Source organism: Barbus barbus (genome assembly GCF_936440315.1).
Source record: "Barbus barbus genome assembly, chromosome: 49".
In the NCBI taxonomy this organism is placed as follows: Eukaryota; Metazoa; Chordata; class Actinopteri; order Cypriniformes; family Cyprinidae; genus Barbus; species Barbus barbus.
In genome coordinates this window covers 19020057-19045053 of record NC_136727.1, presented here as the reverse complement: position 1 = coordinate 19045053, position 24997 = coordinate 19020057, and the positions used below count along the sequence as shown (strand labels likewise).

Here is a 24997-nt window from a genome sequence, read left to right as displayed (position 1 = left end):
AAGTTGTCTTTTACAGAATTTGCATAGCATCACCTACAGCAAACGGCTGGTAAGGGACTACAACTAAATAATTCTGTAGTAACATCATAAACCCAGATAAACCCTGCTCCCCAGGAACATGCAACAAAGGGGCCGAGGCCATGCCGCGCTGATTTGGAGAAGAGAAAGAAAACTTGGGGTGCATGTAAAAATCTATTCATATACTGTATAAATCGCGATTGTCTTCTAACGATTCTAATGGATTCACAAGTTTCAAAATAAATGTTCTAAAGCAGCGGTTCTCAATCCTGTTCGATTGATGTATGAGCCACTAGCCCATGTCAGGTAATATGATCAGAGAGACACGGATGCAGAATTTTGCTCAAAATTGTGGAAAAATAGTCTTTGCATTGCCTTGTGATCCTAAGAGTAGGGACACACCAAACCAATGGCAAAAACACTACCACTGATAAAAGCCTGCGTCGGGGCAAAAAAAGCACGTTGTTTTGGATATGAAAAGTGATATTGCTATTTACCTGTTTCAAAGTTGACAAAAATCAAGTTTGAATATATTTGGTCAAAACCCCATGTTGTAAAAGATGAGGTGCTATGCAGGCTATTTAATGGGATAGTTCACCCAAAAATGACAATTCTGTCATCATTTACTCACCCTCAAGTAGTTACAAACCTGTATGAATGTCTTTGTTCTGCTGAACACAAAAGAAGATATTCTGAAGAATGTGGGAAACAGAGCAGTTCTGGGGCACCACTGACTTCCATAGTATTTTTTTCCTACTATGGAAGTCAATGGTGCCCCAAAACAGCCTGGTTACAAACTTTCTTCAAAATATCTTCCTTTGTGTTCAGCAGAACAAAGACATTCATACAGGTTTGGAACTACTTGAGAGTGAGTAAATGATGACAGAATTTTCATTTCTGGGTTAACTATCCCTTTAAGACAATATTGGCTGATTAGACGGCAATGCTGACCTAAAATGCTAAATGTTTGCCCTCTCTCTTTTCAATGTTCCCACATCTCAGACCTCAAATACATAAAATATGACCCTTTTTAGACAGCTTAGTAAAGAGTAAAGAAAATACAAAACTTACTAGCAGTTGCTAAGTGGTTATCAGTCTTACTTTTCCAATAAAAATAAGACCAGTCTTATGCATAACCGAATATAAAAAGTTATAACCAGTTTGCAACCAGCCCCAGTTCTTTATTTACTTTATGATGTATTTTGATGTAAAAAATCTTCATGACCCCTTTAAAGTTTTGAAATTCTGTTTCGTTAAGACAATAAAAACATACCTTGCCATCGATTTCAGTGTCATGCTCTTCAAGTGGCCCCTGCACATCAACGACAGCATGATACCTTTGACAAATTAAGTATGCTAATTCATTTACAGACAGATGGACAGAAAAACTTGAGAGAGTGAGTTACCTTTCAATGGCAAAATTCTCCATCAGAATAAGGCACCACCATTTCCGTATGAGGGGGAAATCAGACTTGAATATAGGAGGGGAAAAGTGTTATTAGATCAGCAAATTAATAGATGATATTTTCTAGTTAATAGATCATCTTTTTAAATAAATACTTACAGCTGTAAATTCAAAGGGTGTCTCAAGCGCCACATACAGAGCATACTGGCAAAAAAAAAAACAGTTCAGCTCAAAATTCACACAAAAAAAAAAATCAAAGACTTAAGTCTTTGCAATCATATGAAAAAGAAGTTTATATTTAAAGATGTTTTTAACGTTTGTTCTATTCGACAGTAAGTGCCCTGCAAAGTGGACATCACTGGAAATTCCACCATGATTCCAGTTTGAAACAAGTGTACAGGGTGTACATATAATTTTGACCCATACAATGTATTTTTGGCTATTGCTACAAATATACCCCAGCAACTTAAGACTGGTTTTGTGGTCCAGGGTCACATATGATTGGGTTTGGGAACCGCTGCCCTAAACACACTCACCAACATCCACCCAACCAACCCAACCAGTGCCACCTAGCTCATCAGGGAGAACCACGCATTACCTGTTTTCAGAGAGTTCAGACGTGCACCGATTTGAAGTCATCAGTGGTTGTTTAAAACACACCAAAGAACTTCAACAATGTGTTCCCAACTACATAGTACCCAACCCAACACTCACCACAAGTTGTAACCATTGTTGGAGTCAGAGTACCATCGTCCATTGGAACCTCAGTGCCACCTGGCTCATCAGGGGACTAACACGGATTGTCTGTTTTCGAGAGTTTAACAGGTTTTGAACTGAACTGTACTGAATTGAAGTCATCAGTGGTTAGTGGATTATTTACAATATTGTAAGAGAGGATTTTTAAATGTGTTTCTCCAATTGTTGGTAGAGCTAATATGATATAAAAAACAAGGTAAATTTACCAAACACAGCTTGTCCATACACATTTGTCACCATCTTGGCCCCAAAAGTCTTCCTCAATCTTTCCAGCACTTTTTTGTTTTGCTTTTCATTGTGGTGATGAATTATGTTTCTCATTTGAAAGAGATGAGTTGATGGAAAAGACATATTCAAAAAATAATTGTTTTTCTTCATCTTTGCGAACAGTTGCTCTGCAACCTGGCTATTCACTTTCCCTGACAACTGAGGTACTAGAGTCAGCTTCCTCAACACATCTTTGCTGTCTTTTGTATTGGCTTCATGAAATCGATCATACAGCACGTAGTGATCTGATGAACCCGTCACTGGGTGACCATTAAGGTCTGGCATTGTCTATGTTGGATTGAGTGGGTTTGGCTAAGCGACCTTCAAATGGAGAGATAGGTACTTTTTCTGAAGCCCTTAAATTCAAGTGCGTTGCAAGGCCCCTTGCAAAATCATAAATTATGACATTTGGCATGTGTTTCCAGGATAACAGTAAGTCGGCAAAGTCTCGGGGGGTCTCAGCTCGCAGATTGCATTTGAGACTGTAAACAATCCCGCACAGGCACATTATCACTGCCCAGCCTCCTAAAAGATATTAATTACATCTAATGAGTAAATCAAAGTACAATTTAGTTTGTTTTGTTTCTAAATACACCTTAACTAGACTTCAAAGAAAAATTATTGATTACATTAAAATAAGTCAATTTAAGCTTACCAGAGGCCCCCCAGATTTTGTCAAACATTTTATCATAGGTTTGCCTGCACTTTATTTCTTTTGACAGCCTCATAAGAAGGTCACTGCGGGATCCACTGGAGTCCAAACCACATTCTTTACATACCTTTCTAATGACAGCAACCTAACAAAAATGTAGTCTTGTTAATTCAAGGTAATTAAAAACAGAGTTGAGTATTTTTGATTAACAAACCCTACCTTTTGTTTGAATAGTTCTTCTCTGAGTCTGTCCTCTGTAACTGTAATTTCAGATACAGACTTTGAAACATGAATCTTTTCAAACTCTGTGTTTATTACAGAGTCTGAATGCCGTGTGTGCTTTCCTATCCAAGGAGCCCAAAACTGGTAGGTTGGCGATACAGCACATGGATTATGTTTACCACCTGGAGAAGAAAAACAAACAAACATTGTATTATGTTGCATGTTGACATGCTTTCCCGTGTACAAAGCACTGTGTTCATACTTGCAACAAATCCACGACCAATCATGTCACAGGACATGGCTTCCCAAATCTTTTCCACGTTGACCGCCCCATTAAAATTATCTGAAGTCCCCATCAATCCCCATCAAAATTGTAATTGAAGTCACTTTAAATAAAAGCATCTGCCAAATACATAAGTAATGAAAACACAATATGCAAGTGAAGTATCACAGTAGCCATACCTGATAAATGGAAAACACCTTTTCTGTGTAAATCCATGATCACTACAAGTAACGCAGGAAAAGTTATACTCATGATCTGTAAGGGCCTCTAAGTGCAAGTACGCATGTAGCACCGTGTCTGCTGGTGAAAACTTCACTCCTGTCATATCCTGCAAAAATTCTACTGCTCTGCTCACAGTAGTATGGGCCTGAAAAAAAAAGAAACAAAAAAAAATCAATGTACACACTTGGAGACATTGAAAAGTACTGTTCTTACTAAACACATTCATAGACTGAAGGCTACCTGTAGAAGGTTTCTTAAGGTTAAGCATAAATTTATGTCAAGGATGATGTGGTCGTTAAAGTTGTGGAGTTGGTCTTTCCATTCTTGGCACCGATAAAACATTCCACACAGTGGGCGCTGCTTACAGTAGGTTGATACATCTATCATTCAAAACAAGTATTACATTAGAGGACAGTGTAAATGTACAGCACATATGCATATTAATAACACATCCTACCTTCTACAATGCACCAGTTAGAGAGTATTTTAGCCCTCTTTGTAATTAAAATACGGTCACTAAGAGGGACAACACCTGGGCATCTTTGGCACATAGTTTCCTCTGGACAAAGATATTTTGGGTATTCTTTGCCTAGTGATGGTGCCCGTAAATTGTCTGGCAGGAGAGCTGGTATTTTCTTGTTCTGTAGAATGTACTGCACCATTTGTTTCAGTCCCAGATCATGAGGAGGATACAAAGCATGGTCTTCTGTGACACTGTTCTCCTCTGCATTTGTATTTGCCTTTTGGGGTGGGGATTCTTCTTTGCTGAAAACAGTGCGGAAAAGCTTGCGGTCTGTTTGAAATAGATGCCATTTTGCGATGTACTTGTGCAGACATGAACGGCGAGCTTTGGAACAGGGGCAGTGCCATGTGTTTAAATTCGTGTTGTAAACAACAACCCGCCCCAACCGGCTATAATAGGACACATTTGGCTCAAAAACCGAAATTAACCTTTTTGTTGGAGTGCTGCCAATCGAGGTTTCCACAGAAAGTGGGACACTGCTAGAAATGGCAAGCTGCTGATGGGCAAGGCATGTGTTTTTCTTCTCATCCCCAAACCATTTTGCTTTCCGTTAAAACATCTTCCTTTAGAGAGACTGCTTCAGCTGAGGATGTGCAGTAACTTACAGATCTGACATGCACACACTGATAAGATAACAGACCACTCCTCTGTGCCACTTCCATGTTTACTTTGCATTCATTTGATTCACAGCAGACTTATGGATGTTCTCCCCATGTTTTGTATTGGACATGAAGAGGACTACTCTGACCTCTTGCAACTTTCAGTACTGTGAATATACCATTTGATTTGTCCACACACTGGCTTGCAAGGTGGAATCTTCCATTAATGTCCAAAATTGATTCAGTTGAGTGTTTGCGGTCAATGTGTTTCTTTAAAAAAAATTTATTCATGAGGATACCGCACACTGGGCATTTCTGTTTAATAATAGGCCGTGGACAAACCCTGTCTGGCATGTTACGTAGGGTGCTGGTGGCTGATGGGGTCCCAGGAGGCGCTGGCATGTTACGTAGGGTGCTGGTGGCTGATGGGGGTCCCAGGAGGTGCTGGCATGTTACGTAGGGTGCTGGTGGCTGATGGGGTCCCAGGAGGCGCTGGCATGTTACGTAGGGTGTTGGTGGCTGATGGGGTCCCAGGAGGTGCTGGCATGTTACGTAGGGTGCTGGTGGCTGATGGGGTCCCAGGAGGCGCTGGCATGTTACGTAGGGTGCTGGTGGCTGATGGGGTCCCAGGAGGTGCTGGCATGTTACGTAGGGTGCTGGTGGCTGATGGGGTCCCAGGAGGTGCTGGCATGTTACGTAGGGTGCTGGTGGCTGATGGGGTCCCAGGAGGCGCTGGCATGTTACGTAGGGTGCTGGTTGCTGATGGGGTCCCAGGAGGCGCTGGCATGTTACGTAGGGTGCTGGTGGCTGATGGGGTCCCAGGAGGTGCTGGCATGTTACGTAGGGTGCTGGTGGCTGATGGGGTCCCAGGAGGCGCTGGCATGTTACGTAGGGTGCTGGTGGCTGATGGTGCTGGTATGTTACGTAGGGTGCTGGTGGCTGATGGGGTCCCAGGAGGTGCTGGCATGTTACGTAGGGTGCTGGTGGCTGATGGGGTCCCAGGAGGCGCTGGCATGTTACGTAGGGTGCTGGTGGCTGATGGTGCTGGTATGTTACGTAGGGTGCTGGTGGCTGATGGGGTCCCAGGAGGTGCTGGCATGTTACGTAGGGTGCTGGTGGCTGATGGTGCTGGTATGTTACGTAGGGTGCTGGTGGCTGATGGGGTCCCAGGAGGTGCTGGCATGTTACGTAGGGTGCTGGTGGCCGATGGGGTCCCAGGAGGTGCTGGTATGTTACGTAGGGTGCTGGTGGCTGATGGTGCTGGTATGTTACGTAGGGTGCTGGTGGCTGATGGGGTCCCAGGAGGTGCTGGCATGTTACGTAGAGTGCTGGTGGCCGATGGGGTCCCAGGAGGTGCTGGTATGTTACGTAGGGTGCTGGTGGCTGATGGGGTCCCAGGAGGTGCTGGTATGTTACGTAGGGTGCTGGTGGCTGATGGGGTCCCAGGAGGTGCTGTATGTTACATAGGGTGCTAGTGGCTGATGGGGTCCCAGGAGGTGCTGGCATGTTACGTAGGGTGCTGGTGGCTGATGGGGTCCCAGGAGGCGCTGGCATGTTATGTAGGGTGCTGGTGGCTGATGGGGTCCCAGGAGGCACTAGCATGGTCAAGGCTGCAGTGGTGGTTGGTGGCATTTTGCATGATGTGGAATGCTGCTTCCGTTTACAAACATCTAAATGATTCTGAAAATCATCTCTTCTTAAAACTGTAGATGTACAGTAGAAACAGTGGAAATGTAGTGTTGGTCTGCAGCCCAATCCACATCGGTCAAAAGTGAAATCTAAAATACAAAGAAAAAAATAGTAAACACTTCATTCTTGTAAGTCCAGAGTGCTGAGCAGGGTAACTCTAATCCTACTCAAACGTATCACTGTTTTGTGTTTGAATATTTTTTGGGATATGCTCAAAAACATGAAATATCTATTTACAATGCTCTCAAAAGATAGATACACAAATATATAGTCTAATTGTTTGTGTTTTGGTAGGTTAAATGTGTGTCTATTAAACTTTTTACTTGGATCAATATGAACTGACATTTTATGATCAAATCATGCTGAAAAGCAACTAATTCAAAGGGACTACTATTAAATATTATTTTGCCATTGTATATTAACAAATAACTCAAAATGTTCATACCTCCACGGACAACGGCCTTTTTGAAGTGGTTTTTAATGTGTGCATTCAATTTGTCCTGTCTTGTCGGTTTGAAAATACTGCTACCACAAAAAGGGCAGTGAAAATTTTTGCAGCATGTTGTGTATTGCTCCAAAGGAGGTACTGCTGCACCTCTCTGAATTGTTATATGGATCTATAGATGGAAAAAAAAAACACATGAAACATTTCTCATAGACGGAAAATGTTACAAATGCAGTAAAATACAAATACACTCCAAAACTTTGGTGTTTCAGGACCCTTCAGAAATCCACACATTTCTGCAGTATTCAGACATTTCTTTTGTAAATACATTATTATTATGTCAAGTAAGAGATACATTGTTTTTTTGTGTATGAACAAATAGTACTTTATAATTTCCCTTTAAATGTGAGGATGTTTTATTAGTATAGATGAGTTTTAGAGCTAATCTAAAGGCCACACCATTAGCCTTACTGAAAGATCTGCCAACGAATTAAGCATGTGAACTACAAACACTAAGTGTTTTTTATTCATTTTACATTCATTTAAAAATAAATGCATCAGAAATTAAGTAGATCATGTTGATCATGTAGATTATGTTGAAAATGTTTAAAACAGTTTGCTTTTACCTTAACTTACTTATTACAGAGAGGCCTACAAATCACACACTGTTTAGCCCCATTAAATATTATATGTCTGCTAATGTGTATCATTTATTTTCAGTGAGAAAATGACAAAAAGAGAAAAAACTACAGCACCTGTCCAAAAATTATAGAGGTATGTATATATCTTATATTGTAATAATACGTACTATTGTCCTGTAAAAAATAAAAAGCAGCATATTATTAAAAATAAAATGTAATGTTATTTTCTTCATCATTGGTCCAGTTTTCAGTGCCACATGAACTTTTAGAAATCATTACAATTTATTTGACTCTCAAGCAACATTTCTGATTATTATCAATGCTGAAAACATTTTTGCTGTTTCATATTTTGTGTGGAAACGGTGATAAACTTTATTTTTCAGGATTTTTTTAAATAAATATACAGTTTAATGAACAGCATTTATTTGCATTTATCAAATATTTTGATTAAATTTGTTAATATTAAATGCAAATCATTTTGACATGAAAATCATTTTAAATGGCTTCACTCACTTTTTATCATTTTCATGCATTATGAAAGAATAAAATTATTAATTTCTCTCTCTTTTTTACATCTTATACAAATGTAATAATAATAATAATAAATGTATCATTGTTTCCACAAAAAATATTAAGCAGCAAAACAGTTTTTAACATTAAGAATAATGAGAAATGTGTCTTGAGCAGCAAATTAGCATATTATAATGATTTCTGAAAAATATGTGACACTTAAACTTCTCTTTGTAAACAACAACAGATTTATAAATGCTTCTAATGACGAATATTGCGTTCCCAAATGCAAATGCAAATGCGACTAAAAACAGTACTGTATAACAGCAGACATGTAGCACGTCAGACTACCGCCTATTATATCAACAATATATATATATATATATATATATATATACACAATCTCAAATTCTCACCGCCATTCATAAAAAGTCACTTGGTTGAGAAACAGGTTGCTGATGATTGCATGTGGCGTTTTGAATAATTTGAACGCTTTTATGAACGTTCTGCAGATGGCGCCGCAAGCTCGTTCAGCAATCTCAATATTTAAAAAATTTATTAACTATAGTTTTTTAACACGTCGTCCGCCATGACGTTAACTCCGCAATCCTCCCGCCATCTTCCGAACTGACTCCGCCCACTTCCGGCCTCAGACTGCTGTGACGTAATGGTTCTGCAGTTGGTTATTATTGGGAGTACCTCAAGGCTCAGTACTTGGCCCCTTACTTTTCACGCTTTACATGTTACCCTTGGGAGATATCATTAGGAAACATGTGTTAGCTTTCACTGTTATGCTGATGATACACAGCTCTATATTTCTTCGTGACCTGATGAAACTTACCAATTTGCAAAACTAACGGAATGTATAGTTGATATGAAAAACTGGATGACTAGCAATTTCTTACTGCTAAATTCTGAAAAAAACTGAGTTTTTTTATTATTGGACCAAAAACCTTTGCATGTAATAACCTAGATCACTGTCTAATACTTGATGGCTGCTCTGTAAATTCTTCGTCATCAGTTAGGAACCTAGGTGTACTTTTTGATAGCAATCTTTCCTTCAAAAAACATGTTTTTAGCATTTGTAAAACTGCATTTTTACATCTTAAAAATATATCTAAATTACGACCTATGCTCTCATTGTCAAATGCAGAAACATTAATTCATGCATTCATGACCTCGAGGCTAGATTATTGTAATGCTTTATTGGGTGGTTGCTCTGCACGTTTAATAAACAAACTCCAGCTGGTTCAAAATGCAGCAGCTAGAGTTTTTTCTAGAACCAGGAAGTACGACCACATTAGCCCGGTTCTGTCAACACTGCACTGGCTCCCTATTACACTTTGTATACATTTCAAGATCTTGCTAATAACCTATAAAGCCCTGAATAGTTTGGCACCTTAGTATTTGAGTGAGCTCTTACCGCATTATAGTCGATCCTTCACGTCCACTGCGATCTCAAAACTCTGGCCATTTGATAATACCTAGAATATCAAAATCAACTGCAGGCGGGAGATTGTTTTCCTATTTAGTGCTCAAACTCTGGAACAATCTACCTAACACTGTTCGGGAAGCAGATGCACTCTGCTGTATTCCTCAATTGTAAGCTGCTTTGGATAAAAGCTTCTGCAAAATGAAGCCAATATGTAAAGCAAAATAAATTAAAATGACTGTTGAATATTATAGATTGTATTTTTAAATCTGAATTGTAAATTTGGATTATTGAATTTTTAATTATGAAAATGTGTGTGAAATGTTTTTAATTGAAATACTCACGTCTTAAATATACAACCATAAAAATGCAAGCACTGAAAATATTTTTTGTTTGTTTCAAATAGCCTACACTTATTTACTCATGTAACTCACTTTACTTTAAATAAACTGTTAATTATGTTTCTGACAATAAACAAGTCATATGTAATTGGTTTTAAAATAAGAGGTGAGTCATATTCTGGAGCAATTCATAGCAAGGAAAGCTGACCTTCTGTTTGCAATGCAAAACTATCATGAATGGCATGTGGAGGTGAATTAAGGTGAACTGCCTCGTTAATTTCTAATGGAATTCAACATCTAATGCGTTACATTGATTTTACCATGATTTAGGCTTTATTTACATTGCAAAGCTTAATACTCAGATCCAATCTTTTGAAGCTTCTTTGCTTTTTGAAGTTCCTGCTTGTTCAAATACACTTCAGACAAGACTTTGACTTTTTACTTCCAGATGCACCTCTATGTCTGTCAGCACTATCAATGTATAGTCCTCATCTATGCCACCAGACAGGACCTTTATTTTATGTTCATCAGGACATCAGAAAAATGCATTTATAGAGGCAGTTCCCTCTGTGAGTCACCTGTAGAAATTCCCATACATTCATCCAACCTGTTTGTCACTTCACATTTATACACATTACAATTAATGTGATTCTTCTGTTTTTTTTTCCAACAAAAGATTAAATGCATCTATTCTGAATATTCCCATATGCATGTCTTCTTACTGTTTGCTTCATGAAATACCAGAGATGCTCACTCATTTCATTTGTTGTATATTACTATTGCAATGCAAATGCAGCCATAGAGCGCCCAGATTTATTAGACACATAATTTTTCACATATTTTACATTATTGCAGTCTTTCGCTGAACCCCCTCCTTCCAAAATACAAAATGTCCTCTGATTTGTTAAAAGTGCTGAGTTGTAACTGATTACATGTAATCTGGATTACATAATCAAATTCCAAAAGATTGTGCTTGTAATTACTATACTGTAGCAGTCGCCACTGCCTTGGGGAAGTATGTACTGCTCAGACACACACAATGTCAACCACCATCATGGGAAGTGTACCTTATGGTGGAAGGACCATCAGGCTTGACAGTGCTAAAGCCATGGGACTTGAGAGTGAAGGAGGATCCACTGAGTTGGAGAAAGACATCCACAGAAGGTAATGAGTGAACTGTCCAGAAACTGTGCATGGTGCACTAAGTCCAAAAACTCTTGGATGTGATCGTTGAGGGAGCACTCGCCTCAGATATTGCATGTAGAGGATGGCATGTGGTCAGACATAAGTTTTCCATCAGAACCTTAGGCCAACAATTTTCTTGATTTCTTCACAGAAATCTTTATGGTCCCACTAAAATTTGCTTGCAAGTGCTTGACAAACTGCAAAGAAAAAAAATGTACAGTTAAATGTACAGTAACATTTACGGAAGAGGATTAGGGTCAAGCAATAAAAAATAAAATAAAAATAAAACCATCTCGAGATTAAAGTCATTATAATGCGAGATTAAACTCATTAAATTTCAACAAAAATGTTGAAATAAAATGTTGAGAGATTAAATTACATGAAAAAACTCGTTAAATTTCGAGAACAAATTCGAAATAAAATGCTGAGAATGCACACTCAGATTTGCAGATGCAGATTTGGCATGTGGTTCTGGTGTTTGAGTGTCACGTTTCAGAAATTGTGTGACAAGTAAAAAATGTGTGTAAGCAGTTGAAAAAAACTGTACCAATATTCTCTATAAAGTGTTGCTCTACCATGTTTATCCAAAAGCTCTCTCTCTCTCAATGGTAGCTATGATTATTACTCAGACTGTTACGATTCAGAGTAGTTTCTCTTGTCTTTTCATTGTCATGGCACACTTTGTAGTTGCAGGCTATTCTGCCGTCAGCCAACGCTTTCTCAAATTTCACATTCTAAACAGTCTTTAAGAGAGTTGTTCAACTGCTTACATTTTCAAAACCTTGCCTCTTTTTACACACAAATCCAAGAATTGCACACACAAAATGCAAAATGCCTCTCATCTCTTGCAAAATGAAGCACTGCATTCAAAATATCACAAACACATCTCAAAAGCAAACATTTTCAAATTATCTATGCACATAGATATTCAAAACCGGACGTCTATATAACGTCAGGTTGACGTTGCATTTTGGTTGAAAATGAAAATCGGGTTGACATCAATATTTGACGTCAATCTGACATTGACTTAACGTTGTATTTTGGTTCAATTTAACATTGACATTAGACGTTGAATTTACATTGAATTTCGGTCACCCAACGTCGCAACCGAAGTTTAACCAAATATCAATGTCTTATGATACTGTGTGCCTGCTGGGCTCCTGTTAGATTTTTGTGTGTTACATAGAGAATTGTGTGTTGTGTTTTGCAAAAAGTGTTTTATAGAATTGAAAACTGAGTCAAAGGCTGAGAATTAGTGTATGGTTTTGCAGATTTGGTGTGTGGTTCTTATGTTTGAGTGTCAGAAATTGTGTGACAAGTAAAGATGTTGTGTGTAAGCAGTTTAATTTTTATTTTTTTTTGGTAAATTTGCATTGTTTTTGCTAGCTTATTATATTTTCTGTTGTTAATTCCTCAGCAGTTCGGCAACAAGTTAATGCTTACAGCTAGTCAAAAAAGCATATAAGAGCTTACCTTTTCAATATAAGTCATGATTTGATCATTGCTAAGCTCAACAGAGGATCTCAATTGGAAAGCTGCATATGCAAATGTTGTTGACGATTGAGTAGTGGTAGACATAAGCACAGTTGAACTCAAACTTGGTGCAGTTGTTCTTGATTGAGTTGTAGATGTTGGTTCAGTGACTGCTGAGTGAGATGTTGGAGCAGGGGTTGTTGCTTTAGCTATACATGTTGGTGCAGGATTTCTTGTTAATCGTGAAGTAGATGTCACCGTAGCTATTTTACATGTTGGTTCAGGAGTTGTTATTCTTATCGATGGAGCTGTAGATGTTTCTGCAGCTGGTGAAGTGAAAGAAAATAACATAGATGACAAAGAATAATAATAGATGAGATAGAAGAAAAGCATCTATAGATGGCAGGCAACACTGACCTATAATAAAGAAAAGCAAAAATGGAAGAAAGGATAATGCATGAGCTCCTCAACTTTAAACAGCCTAATGCATGAACCACAAAAAGATGAACCCTTGAAGGCAATCCTTCGAAGAAGGGGTTTAGTTCCTGCTTTCATAAAGGCATCCTATTGTTGGGAAAGTACTATGAACTACTTTGAAAACTGATATTATAAAAACTTATATGGGAGCAACTACAACAGCTCAGTGTGCTGTGACTGAAGATTTTAAAACCCCCTTTGGTAACAAACAATGAAGTTCAAAACCACAAACTGTGCTATATCCTTCACTATCAGTTCTATTATTGAATGCTTTTCATTCCTTGACAATGACATCAAATTAACCTGATTAATAGCAAGATTTTCATGTCAGTTTGATTTGTATTGTAATGCAGGAACTGGGTTATAAACTTACATGAGCAGAGTAAAAGTTCTCCGTCTTTTGCAAAGAGCAGTTTCACTACTGAATCACTGCGTTTCATATATTCCCTTATGTTTCGTGAGATACGCTAGCTGTTTTATTGCAAATATTGAAGCAAATATAGATATAAATACAAATATAAATCAAAACACAAACCGAACAGACTGGAACTGCACAGATCAAACAAGGATAAATAATGAGACACACCTGAACTAAACAACTAGGTCAAGGGACTGAAACAAGGAGGGAGAACAGGGAAACACAACAACAAATCTATAACTTGTGACAACTTCTTGCCTTATTTTTAGGAAATGTATGTATTTTATTTATTTATTAGCATTTGTTGTATATAAGCTACTTTATATTTACGTGTAACTGTACCTGTTTTGACTCATATGATTCTCTAATAACATCATATAATTTCCTTAAATACAATTATACAAGCACTTTGCTATTACAATTCACTGCTCATATAAGTGCAAAATATGTGCAATATTCAGATTTTACATTTCTTTATAACTGATAACTTATTTTTTTATTTTATGTTTGACAAAAACAGATTATTCCGAAGTGGTAAAGCTCTAGAAAACTATTTTATTGTCAACTATAAAGCTTATCATATCAGGATATCTCATAATATATTGCTATTATTATTATTATTATTGTAATTTAGTTTTTTAAACATATATGTGACCCTGGAGCACAAAACGCTGGGGTATATTTGTAGCAATAGCCAACAATTCATTGTATGAATTGATCTTTTATGCCAAAAATAAAGTAAAGATCATTTTCCATGAAGATATTTAGTAAATTTCCTACCATAAATATATCAAAATTATTTTTTTATTATTAATATGCATAAGGACTTCATTTGGACAACTTTAAAGGTGATTTTCTCAATATTTTGATTTTTTTTGCACCCTCAGATTCCAGATTTTCAAATAGTTTTATCTCAACCAAATATTGTTCTATCCTAACAAACCATACATCAATGGAAAGTATATTTATTAAATCTCAATTTCACAAAATTTACCCTTATGACTGGTTTTGTGGTCCAGGGTCACATATAATGACTAAAATACAGTACATATGCATACATATTCAATAATAACTAAGCAAATATACACAAACATTATTTTGCATTAAAGACTTATACTTCCATATACATTACATATTTATATTTATATTTAAATAGACGTCTTACCTGTTGGTATTGATCTACCAATCAGTAAAGCCAATCCAAAAAATATAATAAATCGAAACATCTTTCAAGGTTGTTTTTTTTTGTTTTGTTTTTTCTTTGCTACCAAACCTATTATCAGAAAAATGACCTCTGCGAAGCAACATGAGTAATGCAAACTAATATACTGTCATTAAACTCCACCCACTGATACAACTGATGCTAATTGTCTTTATGCAAATGAACAACTTTCAGGTTCTGACTGCATTGTCACACTTCCCATTGAATACAATATAGTATTCCAGATTTGTGGACGTTCACTAATCAGGCCACACAGCATTTGACCACAGGATTTACAAAAATCATTTCAGGTTTAAAACGTATTTCAACATTGCATCAACTACTGATGAACACATTATTTTGTATTTGAATTATCACTCAATGGTTATTTAACCATGTATTACTATAGCTTTGGAAGGCTTTTGACATTAAAATGCACAAATTCACGTTATTTCTTATTTACATGTAATGCAGGCATTTCAACTTTTTTGAACATCTTTCACCTAATATGCTGTATTTACTTGAAGTACCCTTAGATTTTAAAATAAATATTTTAATAATTAAGTATCACATTTGTATGTCCACAGTTCTCTGTTGGTTAACGGTCACATCGTGACAAGAAGGTAAACATTACTTTTTTAGTAAGTGTTTTATTTTGATTGATGTTATTCTGAAATTCTAATAATTGAATTAATTATTAGCTTTTCATTAAACTCCCAAAGCCCTTGCATTTCAATAACCCCAGATTGAGAAACCATGATTTAACGTAATGTTTATTACACTTCATGTTGTTAATTACAACGAATGGAATGTTTTTTTATTAGTCTTTGTATTTTTATATCAATTTGGTACACGATTATCCTATTTAAATCCATATGATAAAGGACTAAGGTCAAAAGTAATGTAAAAGTAATCTGATTACATTACCTAAAATGTGTAATGTAATGTATTACATTACTAACTACAATTTTTGTCATGTAATTTGGAATCAATAACTGACTACAATTTGTAAATTCAGATTTATTTCTGATTGTCCAGTTGAATAGAAATGGAGAAACACGTGTATCTCCTGATCATTTCCTGGTTTGTGTGAATAGTAAAAATGTTTTGGTGCTTTGTGTTTCTATTGATAGAATGAAATGTTTCTGGGTCACGGGTGGATCCTATGTTCCAGTAAACCTGAAAGAATGACAGTTTATAATGGATCAATCTATGTCAATAGTGGCATGCTGTTATACAGAGACAGACAGAGACTATTGTGTATACAAAAGCTTCCCCATTGTTATAGATTCCTACCAAGTAGCTTTGTTCTTACATGGAAGTAATTTGGCATATTATGAACTAAGTAGAACACAATGCTGTTATGCCCAGAAATGTTTTTAGAACTTTGGCGAACATTCTGGTAGGTTTCTGGCTAGGTTCTTTAGAATGTTCGTTTAAAGTGTTCTGGTCTATAATAACGTTATCAGAATGTTAGCACAAACAACACTCTATCTATCTATCTATCTATCTATCTATCTATCTATCTATCTATCTATCTATCTATCTATCTATCTATCTATCTATCTATCTATCTATCCGTCCATCCGTCCGTCCGTCCGTCCGTCCGTCCAATCCCTCCCTCCCTCCCTCCCCCCTCCATCCATCCGTTCATCCATTTGTCTATCTGTCCGTCCATCCATCCATCCATCCATCCATCCATCTAATCTGTAAATACTTTTTCTAAACACTTTAATTACTGAAAACTTATAAAAAATGTTATGCATGTTAAGGAAATAAATTAATTTTAAGATAAATCACGGTCGCACCACCTGACATTGTTTTTTAAAGCTATGGCCAGTTCACCTTGATGAAAAAACATTAAAATCACTTAATTTACAAGTTTAATACGAATTTATGTGCACAACATTCTTAATGTTTGTACAGTCGCAATATATATTATTTATTGTATTTGAAAAATCTAAAGTTTGCTTGTCGAAAATCCTTGATCCATGTATTACGTAAAAAGAAAGAATTTAAATTGGCAGCTCCCTCTGTGAGTCACCTGTAGGAATTCCTGTCTGTCACCTGACATTTACATGCACATTATAAATAAGATGATTATTCCGGTTAAGGTTTTATTCCAAATAAAAGATTAAATGCATCTATTCAGAATGTTCCCGTATGTGTGCCTTGTTTGTTTTGTTTCTTACTGTTTACTTCTAGAAATACCAGAGATGCTCACTCATTCAGTTTGTTATAATTAACCTTAGACTTGTGCAATCACCCAAAACACCCTAGAAATCACCTATAAGTAACCAATTGTAATGCTTGAGCAGCTACCAAAACACCATACCAGCCATGTAGCAATGCCCTAACAACAGCAATATCCAATCAATTTTCAAGAACACCTTAGCACACATCACAATAATTTGTCCAATTTGTCAAATATCAATATAGACATTGTAGATAGGAAGACTCGCTGCATGAATATTGAATTCAGTTGTGTGGAGGTGTATGCCTTAAACTCTAAAAATTATTTTTTTGGAAGAAAAGTTGGTGACTGCTGAGGGTCTCTACAAAAGAGCCATAGTATTAGATAACACGTTTCAAGAGGCAGCAGAAGCTCTGGAGAAACTTCAGATACATATCCAGGTGAGCTGGATAAACCTGCCTGTCATGAATGCATGGTTGGCCACCACTGCAAATTTTCTCAGAATATTAGCTTCCAGTGTTACAAGTACACAGATACAGTCTTGTGTTAAAGGAGTAGTTCACCCAAAAATGAAACGTTGCTGACGGTTTATTCCCCCTCAGGCTATCCGAGATGTAGATGAGTTTGTTTCTTCATCAGCTTTGGAGAAATGTAGCATTGCATCACTTGCTCACCAATGGATTTTCAATGGGTGCTGTCAGAATGATAATCCAAACAGTTGATAAAAAAACATCACAATAATCCACACCACTCCAGTCCATCAGTTAACATCTCGTGAAGCCAAAAGCTGTGTTTTAAGAAACAAATCCATCATTAAGGCCAAATAATCCATAATAACACTTCCTCCAGTGAAAAAGGAATTTAATCTGTATCAGGAGAGAAAAATGCACGGATCAAGCACAGATCTCTTCACAAGATGTTAACTGATGGACTGGAGTGGTGTGGATTATTGTGATGTTTTTCTCAGCTGTTTGGACGCTCATTCTGACGGCACCCATTCACTGCAGAGGATCCATTGGTGAACAGTGGAATGCTACATTACTCCAAATCTGATGAAGAAACAAAATTTTATTTATTTATTTATTTAGTCATTTAGCAGACGCTTTTATCCAAAGCGACTTACAAATGAGGACATAAGAAGCAATCAAAACCAACAAAAGAGCAACAACGTGCAAGTGCTATTACAAGTCTTGGTTAGCCTAACGCAGTACAGATAATTGTTATTATTATTATTATTATTATTGTTTTTTTTAAATAAAAAGACATATAGATAAAATAGAATTAGAATAGAGAGTGCTAGAGTTAGAGGGTCAAGTAAAGATGGAACAGATGAGTTTTTAGCCGTTTCTTGAAGATGGGTAACAATTCAGCTGCTCAGATCGAGTTGGGCAGGTCATTCCACCAGATGGGAACAGTTCATGAAAAAGTCTGTGAAAGTGTTTTTGTGTGTCTTTGGGATGGTACAATAATGTGTCGTTCACTTGAAGAACACAAGCTTCTAGAGGGCACATAAATCTGAAGTAATGAATTTAGGTAAAGGGGTGCAGAGCCAGAGGTGGTTCTGTAGGAAAACATTAATGCCTTGAATTTAATACGAGCAGGTATTGGTAGCCAGTGCAAATTGATGAACAGAGGTGTCACGTGCAAAGATTAATCTTGCAGCGGCATTTTGGATTAATTGTAGAGGTTTAATAGAATTGGCTGGAAGACCTGCTAAGAGAGCATTGCAATAGTCAAGTCTGGACAGAACAAGAGCCTGAACAAGGAGTTGTGTTGCATGTTTCGAGAGAAAGGGCCTGATCTTCTTAATATTGTATAATGCAAATCTGCAGGACCGGGTAGTTTTAGCAATGTGGTCTGAGGAATTCAGCTTATCATCAATCACAACTCCAAGGTTTCTGGCTGTTTTTGAAGGAGTTATGGTAGATGAGCCTAACTGGAAGGTAAGATTGTGATGAAAAATCATCTCCATCTTAGATGGCCTTGAGGGTGAGCACATTTTAGCAAATATTCATTTTTGGTACACTGATACATTGCATTTTTCAAGACATTCATTTTAATTGTCGAGTATTGGAGTATTGATGAAGTGTTTTTGTCATTTATGTGTCTATCTGATCTTGGACCTGTGAAACCTGACTGATGGAACCTTTAAACCCTGATTGCACTGGGTTGACAAAAATCCCCCATGTGGAAATAAAACCCCACCACCTTTGGTTTGTATTCTGTTCCTGGTACGACGGTAACTGCATCTCACGATCATTGCTAACTATAAAATGTTTTCTCGCATTTTGTCTTTGCTTAACATCCTGTCGCCTAGGGGTGTGAAAAAGGCACTTGTGCTCGTGCTGGATGCCTGCACGCATGCATGCTTGATTAATTTCCTGAAAATTGTTCAAATTTTACCCTGTCAATGAACTGCTTTAAAGAAATTGCTTAAACTGAAAGAGCAGGAAGCTGCCAGAGAGCAGGAAAACACTAAGACCATGGAGACAAGTGCAGAGAAATTGCGTAAGATCTTAAAAGAAGAGAAAAGGTAACGTCAACGCCACCATGTTCATTCACGTTTTGATTCCTATTAAGCACATATTTGGTCACATACACACTGCATCTAAATACAGTTGTTCTGTACACACAGTCCATTTATTTACAGAAATCAGGTAGTAGAGGCCTGTTCACACCAAGGATTATAAGTATAGAGGAATTATATTTTTGGAATCACACAGAGCCAATCAGAATCCATCTTATTTTAAAGAGCTTGAGCATTTAAAATGGCAGGTGACATAACAGCAGTTTGTTTATAATAAAAATAATTTTGTAGTTATCATTCTTGGTGTGAATAAGCCTTAACAACTGAATTTACTTTAAATCTCTATATCTATTTATGTAATGCATAGAAATGTCAGTTGTTGAAATTTAAGGAGTGACTGCTATATCCCGTTAAGCGATAATTTAGGTAATTTAGTCCAACATTTAAATTAGGGCTGGGCAATATACTGAATATTCACAATACATTCACCATGATTATTCTGGTGATATAATGTTAAAGGGTGCCTATTATGCCCCTTTTTACAATATGTCCCCAGGAAGTGTCTGTGAAGTTTCAGCTCAAAATAACCCACAGATCATTTATTATATAATTTTGAAAAAGCCTATTCTGAGTGGAAGCAGACAAATGCTGTTTTCATGCATGTCTCTCTAAATGCAAATGAGCTGCTGCTGCCCGCCCCTTTTCCAGAATAGGACTCGATTCCTCCAAAAAACGGCTGGTATCTCAGATAGTCTGCTAAAAACATCTGTTTGGTTTTGATCATCATGTCTACTGCACTGAAATCATGCGTTTTAAAGCAAAATCAGTTTAAACTTCTGATACACGGTTTTCTGAGCGCACACACACAGAAAGCGGCTGTCACATGGCATGTCAGTATTAAACCAAGTTCTCTTTCATGTCTAATTGCGCTTAAACTGTCAAATACACAGAATTTTATATTAAAAACACACAAGTTATAAACACAGTCAGTTACGTCTGTGAAAGTAAACAGCTGGGAAGGAAATCACATGTTTATATTAGCTCTTATGTGACAGCATTGTAATACAGTACCTATACCGCTGTCTACGCTGTTAATATGAGCCAAACAATAAAATAAAAGCAGAAAATCACGTACTACTCTGGACTGAATGATATCTATAGCTTTAATAAGAAGACATTTCTTACTTGAATACTGCTTTTAAATGCTCTAGCGAGAAGATAAACATGGCGGATTGTGTGTGGCTCACTCAGGGTGGGGTCTCTGCTAATACAGCAGTGTCCATCAACAGTCGTGGGTGGGGCTTGTAAAATGTGACATCACATTGTACAGATTCTGCAAACGGCTTGTTCTGAGACACTGCTTATGATTTATGGGGATTAAAAGAAATGAGCGGGTGGATTTTTACCAATATAGGATGGTTGTGAACACACTGCCAACACACATTTACGATAAGATTATAAAAGTGAATTTTGTATAATAGGTGCCCTTTAAATGGATAGTTCACCCAAAAATTACAATGTGGTCACTTTGTTGTTTCAGACCTGTTTGAATTATATATTTCTTTATAAACACTCGATAAAACACTGAGTAACTGAGTTTGACAAATTATCTGGTTTTTCTTGAGTTCCTCCAGATCGGATTCAGCAGATTGATCAAAACAGATGGAGTAGATCTGAGTACATCAACACCCCTAAAGCTTCACCATCCTAAACCACTTCCTGGATTAACATTTTATTTGTAAAGTTGCAAAAACAAAAGTCTCAAAACCAAAGAGATATCCCATCTAAAAGTTAAGACTTTTAAATGTACACACCCTCCTAAAACGCCTCTTTTAAACACGCCCCCACATATCTACGTCATTGTGTGGGGAAATTTGCATAACACCAGCCAAATGTTTACGCAAAGAAAGAAGGCATAAGTTTTATTCTTGCTGTAGTATTGTAGCCGCCACCGCCATGTCGTGGAGACGCTGTGTGTTTCCAAATACGGTAAGGGGCGTAACATTTCCGTCACACGCTTGAGGTGTTCAGCCAATCACAACGCACTGGATAGCTGGCCAATTAGAGCACACCTTGCTTTTCAGAAAGATGAACTTTGTAAAAAATCTACGAATTTCAGAAAGACTGGGCAGAGAGGAGCAACAATAATGTACGGTATGTGGAAAATGTTTTTTGAATCTTAAACCATTTAAACAAATTGCATTACACCAATACACAAAAGTGTTTATTTTTAGCATCGTCATATGACCCCTTTAATGTTTGTTCGCGTTGTTTTCATATACATCTGCTTACACGATCACTTATTTCTGCTGCTGCTTCACCGTGTCTTCATCCGGAGACTCTTTCAGAAGATGTGTAATAGCGCCTCCTACCATATAGTTGTGAAAACGAGGAAAGCTGGACAATTCTTTCAATGGCAGCGAAAGAGTTAAACTATATTGCCTAGCCCTGATTTAAAAATGGTTTGTCACTGCCAAAACTTTGCATTGTGTATGTAACCAATTAAATCTTTGAGTATTTCTTCCATCAAAAAAAGGTAAGAACTCTTCTATTTTTACGGTTTTAATCATTGCTGACGCCCCATTTTCCGATGGGCACTCTCAATAGTTTCGGCGTGATGTTTTCTTCCATATAGAATGAAGAAAAGGAAGCGGTTGACCTCTTCCTCTACATCCTCCAATACGTCCTCAACTTCAAGCGATGACTCTTCTTCAACGAGTCGTAAAAAGTCGAAGAAACGGAAACACAAATGTCGGCGCTCATCTCACAGCAGTAAGAAACACAAGGGTAGAGTGTCGTCTTGTAGTGATAAAATGGTAGAAGACGACAAAGAGTGGTTTCCCGCTCCTGCTAACACCTCCACTTCCTACATCGACCAGAAACAATGCATAAACAAACTCATATCCATAAATCAATCCATAAAAAAACTCATCAGTGAAGGAGAACAGTCTTGGGTAAAAAGCCAATGTGAAGATGGCAGAGGTAGGTTAGATGATGCTATTGACAAAAGTCTAGAGAACCTCAAACATGGAGCCCACTCTGAAGCATCTAGACTGGGACGTCCTGATGTGAACGGCGCGGTTGGAGATCGACACAGGACTCAGAGCACCACTGAATGTGCAAGAAACGGGAGGGATTCATCCTCCTCAACCCAGTCCGAATATTCCCAAAAATCTGATTGCTACTCTAAGGAATTTTCTGCGCAAGGCACAAAACGTAGTGAATCAGAACGAGGCGGGATGGTGGCAGGAAATCTTCTGGTGGATCCCTGAAAAAAGAGATCCCTTCTGATTTGTTGGACATTTTCAGTCAAATCGCTGAATTTCAGAAAGAAAAAAAACTGAAAAAATGAAGTAGTTGCTCTTTAGGGCTGTCAGGAGTAATACTAGTCGTGCTTTCAATGCTGGAACTAGCAGGTTTAACGCTTAAGTATAGTGATTGAAATAATTGATAGTTTACGAAAAGTTGATAAGAACTGTTTATTTTAATAATTTCAGGTTAGATTTTTTTTGTTTTGGGGGAAGCAGTCTGCCTTTAAAAACTGCTACAAAACTGAGCAGTGGCCAAAATATGATGGAAGTGATGCCTCAGTATTATACATTGCATTCAGTATAATATCGGTGTTCAAATAAACGAATGTAATGGTCAAAAAAGTGCTACCATGTTTACTCTTGTCTGTTGAAACAGTTTTTTAAATTTCCTATGGGATGCAAAGTGGTCTTCCAGCAGGGGTTTAGAAAGCCAGTCATCAGCTAAGCCACATTAAAGTCACACTAAAATGTATAGACTTTGAGAAATATCAAGTTGCATTTGACAGTTAACTTCGTAGTGTCAACTTAAGGTTCATTTTAATGCTCTTTTTGATATTATAATGAATTATTAAAATCTTAAGACAATATGATTTAAATAACAAAAAGAAGAATCAGATTTATTTAAATCCATGCTTGTTTTTTTTTTGCAATATGCTCATTTAAAAAAAAAACTGTGAGATCTGAAACGGACAAAATCTGTAAAATGATTACCAATTTAAACAATATTCTTGATGATTTGTTTTTAATGAAAAAAAAAAACTGGAATATTTCTTAATAATTTGGCCATATTTCATGCACCTAAATCTGAAGCTGAAGAAATTCATCCTTTAACTCAGTGTTATAGTGAATAAAAAAAGCTAACTTTGTTTAAAATATATTGCTTTTAATATTTTATTCCATTATTTTAAGACACATGAGGAGGACATAAAACTTTATTGCTACATGGGTTAAAACAATTTAAGACATAGTTTAAAGAAAGTACTATGAATATTCATTTGATAGGCCTATTTATTGGATCATAGTTTTAGTTTGATATTGCCACTGTACAAATGAAATATTAATTCAAAATGTCCCTTTTTTTCAGATTCAGTGTGTAGTCCATCAGAGGGCAGTGTAACACTGGGCATCCTCTGTAATGAGCTTTGATGGCCATTTGCCCTCTCATAATAACACAGCATTACATTAACTGATGCACAGTCCACTACGGTCAAATGCAACACATACATATCATTTTCAATGAAGCAAAAACAATCAATGAAATAAGACTGTGTTAAATTCAATAGGTTTGATTTCATTGATTGCCTTACAGGAGAGTTACTACTGCTTAATCGTGTAGAACAGGGGTATTGACTTTTCAATACCAAAGACCCCCAAAAATGTGGTGATCCCCTTGTAAGAAACCTCCTTCTTAAAATATATTGTAGCTGTTATGAAGACATGCTGTTTGCAACTTAAAATAATTGGCTTTAATATTTTCCTTTTACAGCCGAATGAAGTATTTCAAATATTATCTGGAAAATATTCATATATGCATTTTTTTTGTTAATATGGTACAATATTATCCTTTATGAATCAACGTGATAAACAAGTCAAAAGTAATCTAAAAGTAATCTAATCTGATTACATTATCTAAAATGTGTAATGGATTACATTACTAATTGCAATTTTTGTCATTAGTAATAATTTGGAATCAGTAAGAATCTACAATTTGTAAGTAATCTACCTGGCACTATAGTTGTTTTTTTACCCACTTAATTGTATGTAATTGTATAATTTTGTTGTCTTAAATATGGTTAAGTGTACAGCTGAATGTACTGACAAGCAAACATAAGTTTGTTGGGCCACTCAATTTTTTTCCCCAAGTATACACAATATATAATGAATAAAAGCCCATATATACCTGTATAGCAGACGATGTGGGCACTAAAGGTCCACTAGTCCTTGAGTAAGTTGTAATAATGGCTGTGGGTTTAGGACAGACATGACTGCGTTTGATGAAATTGCAGATTTTCTGTCCAGGAATTACCCATCATCCGTCTGTGCCACTCAGTGATGGAAAACTGGACGGGCCCTTTCAGAGGAGAAATTTGGTTAGTATGAAGCTATTCTCTGAAGGGATAATCAGACTGAGGAACATGCTGACTATGAAGAGGCTTTCAATTCAAGCTGAAACAGGAAAAAGACATCATCTGGTTAAACTAAAGGA

The 24997-nt window shown here is 36.9% G+C and overlaps 1 long non-coding RNA gene across 2 annotated transcripts in view; it reads right to left on the bottom strand.

The window, feature by feature from the left end:
* Positions 1 to 10323: 10323 nt before the first annotated feature.
* The window catches only part of LOC306867829, a 27633-nt gene continuing 12959 nt past the window's right edge, over positions 10324 to 24997 (bottom strand). Inside the window, exons 2-4 of one of the 2 annotated variants that reach the window (XR_013784065.1) lie at positions 24692 to 24862; positions 12664 to 12989; positions 10324 to 11387 (exon numbers count right to left, since the gene is read on the bottom strand). This is a non-coding gene — a long non-coding RNA (uncharacterized lncRNA). Of the gene's footprint in view, positions 11388 to 12663; positions 12990 to 14723; positions 14857 to 24691; positions 24863 to 24997 lie in introns of those variants that run through there. The other variant, XR_013784066.1, reaches the window with a different exon arrangement.